Here is a 3,886-nt window from a genome sequence, read left to right on the forward strand (position 1 = left end):
TAGCCAATTTGAAGAGTCGTTTTGCAGTCCAATATGCGACCGCGTTGTCACGACCTAAAATCCATTAAAGATTGTGATGGTGTTGTCATGACCCAAAATCCATTAGAGGTCATGATGGCATCGGACACCGCGGTCAGGCGAGCTAAAAATAAATACTTAATTTGGTTCTCATTATTTTTTATATATCTGAAATCATATTGCCTTCAATTAAATAGTAAAGATAAAATTTACAAAATAAATAATAATATCATTAGAAATTCCAATATAGTGCAACCCATAATCGCCCAAAACCCGGTGTCACAAGTGCATGAGCATTAACTAGGAATATAAAATAAAATATAACATCTATCGGGAATACAAATTGGACAGGAAAATATAAATACACTAAAGGTGACTCTGCTGGTTGCGGACTCGTAACGTGGAATGCAGCTCACCTAAATCCCCGCAATAACCGCGCCCCTGCGCGCACAAGGCCACTAGACATATATGCACCTGCACAAAACGTGCAGCAAGTGTAGCATGAGTACGTAAATCAACGTGTACCCAGTAAGTATCCCGCCTAACCTCGAAGAAGTAGTGACGAGAGGTCGGCTCCGACACTTACTAAGGGCCAACAATATGATAATATGAAATTCTAATTAAGCAAGATATATATAACAATAAAATTCAGAACAAGAAATAACTAAACAATTCGTCACCATATTTAAGAATCCAAATCACTTCCTTCATTTAAAACAAATGATCTTTCAAATAAAGAATTTATACCGATTAAAAAAAAGGGAACTTCCAGTTCTATTATCATGCACAAAATTCCACCGAGGACGTTCGGCCCGATCCAACATAAATGTAAAGTGTGCACTGCCGAGGGTCGAACGGCGTGAACCATACATACATCTATTACCCCCTCGCGGATCATACATGCGACGCGGTCAAAATATAAATTTATCAATAAATCATAACCCTTTCTTGATTCTTTACAAAATAAAGACAATTCGACTCGAAGCTTTTAAATCCTTAAAAATCCTCAACTCAGTTCCATTTGATACAGTTAACACATATAATCAAATAACGGTGTCCACAAAGCATGGTGTTAACCTAAAAACTACCCGGACATAAACATGAATAGTAGCTACGTATGAACTCTTGTCACTTCGTGCGTACGTAGCCCCCACAAATAACAACACATATTAATTAAGTTCACCTATGGGATAAATCCCTTCTTACAAGGTTAGAAAAGAGAATTACCTCTCTCCGAAGTTCCATCACCGGCTCCCAAGCCCTTCCAATAACTCAAACTGATACCCAACGCTCCAAAACTAGTCAATAAATATGCAAATCCATAAATACATGCTCTAATACTTATTATAATCCAATTTATAACAATTCTTAACTCCACTTGAAAAGTCGATAAAATACCCTCGGGCCCACGTGCTCAGATTCCGAAAATTTTTGAAGATAAACCTTACCCATATCACCACAAACTCAAATATATAATTTATTCCAAGTTCCACATCCAATTTCGTGGTCAAAATCCAAAAATAACATTTCTAGGTTTTCTACCAAAAACTCCACAATTTCTACCAATTTCCATGCTTAAATCCTCATAGAATCCATGTATTTAACTTATAATAAGTGGGAAACTCTTACCTTGCGATGCTTGATGAAAATCTCCATTTGAAGCTCTCCAAAATTGCCCCAACCAGATAAAAAATAAGAGAAAATGAGCAAAATCGCGATTTTAAAAGAACCCTTCTGCCCAGACGACTTTCGCATCTGCGGAACAGTAACCGCACCTTCGGCGTCGCTTCCGGCGTCGCTTCTGCGACCACGCCTCCGCTTCTGCGAAACTCTCCCAAATACAATGCCCCGCACCTGCAGAACATTACCCTCTTCTACGACATCGCAGGTGCGAGCTCCCCTTTCGCTCATGCGCTTTCTTCCGCTTATGCGCTTGTGCAGATGCGGCCAAACCTCCGCACCTGCTGTCCTCCCCCTGTCTGTTCTTCTCTGCTTCTGCGAGTAATTCGCCGCACCCGCGATCTCTCACATGCGGCCAAGGTCACGCAGGTGCAATTACACCAGAAGCATTAAGCTTCAGAAATTCTTAAGTCCAAAAATCGATCTGTTAACATTCCGAAATCCACCCAAGGCCCTCGGGACCTCAACCAAATATACCAACATGTCCCAAAACGCATTACGAACTTAGTTGAGCCTTCAAATCACATCAAACAATTCTAAAATCATAAAGCGCATCCAAATTCAAGATTAATGATCTATAGAACTTCAAACCTCAACCTTCGATGTTGAAACCTATTAAATCACGTCCGATTGACCTCAAATTTTTCACGCAAGTCATAATTGACATTACGGACCTACTTCATTTTTCGGAATCGGAATACAACCCGGATATCAAAAGTTCCACTTCCGGTCAAACTCCTTTAAACCTTCAAAGTTCCAACTTTCGCCAAATGACCCCGAAATAACTTACGGACCTCCAAATCCTCATTCGGACGCGCTGCCAATACCATGATCACCATACATAGCTATTCCCAGACTCAAAATCCCAAAAGAACATCGATAGCACTGAAATGCACTCCATCCCAAATTTATGAAATCCTTCCAAAATGCCAATTTCCATAATAGGCGCCGAAACGCTCTTGGGTCATCCAAAACCTAACCGGACATACACCCAGGTCCAAAATCATCATACAAACCTTTTGGAACCTTCCAATTATGATTCCGAGGTCGTTTATTCAAAAATCAAACCTTAGTCAATTCTTCCAACTTAAAGCTTCCGAAATCAGAATTTTCTTCCCAAACTAACTCCGAACTTCCCAAAATTCAATTCCGACCATACGTACAAGTCATAATACCTGAAGTGAAGTTGCTCATGGCCCCAACCGCTGAACGATGCGCTAGAGCTCAAAATGGTCTGGTCGTTACAATCTCTCCCACTTAAACATACATTCGTCCTCGAACGTGCTAAGAACTGTGCTGCAGTTGTCTGAAATCACTGTTTAACACCTCGTGCACCTACCTGTGCTACCACAACCCAGCTGAGCACATTAGATCGAGCCAATCTGAAGATCTTTCTCTTTATTTAGTCAAGTAAGTCTTGGAGTCAAATTCCAACATCCGGAATTCTCCACCAGGCTTGCTTCCAACATATGAACACTGGATCAATCACTACACAATGTACAAATATGTGATTGTATACTCTCACTGAATTCACACCATGCACCGCATCATTCACATGACCATAATAACATCCTCTGACAACAATAGCCGAAATCTCACGAATCTGATGCTTACTACACACGTCATGACACATATAAGTCTTGTTCCAATTCTTGAAATGCCACGATAGAGAAGATGTGTAGAACTCATAACCACCTGCCGAAATATAATTTATGGAGACTCTCCTCCCGACAAGAACCATTACCTCATTCTGGAATGAATAACAATATTTACCCTTTAATATGCTTTATATAAATCTAATCGCACGGATCTCAGGTCCAAAAATCTCGTCTCACCCAATACAAGTCGTTCTAGAAATAAGCCACCACAAACACTACCAAAGGTCTCATATAATTCCACCATGTGCCAACAATCCATAAACTCGAATGTGGTACACAAGGAAACGAACTCTGGAAAGAACTACTCAACCCACGTAACTAATTAAACAACTGAAAAGGTGTTATGAACCTTCCCCAGGAACTGAGAAGCAAAACACACAAGATTAGGTATAGGGAACTGTACTCAACATCACACTATTGCGGCGTGCAACCCGATCCACACATGATACCGTCGCGGCATGCAACCTGATCTAACCATGATACCCGTGGCGGCGTGCCACCTGATCCAAAAAACATACCCATGGCGGCGT

Source organism: Nicotiana tomentosiformis, chromosome 9 (assembly GCF_000390325.3).
Source record: "Nicotiana tomentosiformis chromosome 9, ASM39032v3, whole genome shotgun sequence".
NCBI classification, from domain to species: Eukaryota; Viridiplantae; Streptophyta; class Magnoliopsida; order Solanales; family Solanaceae; genus Nicotiana; species Nicotiana tomentosiformis.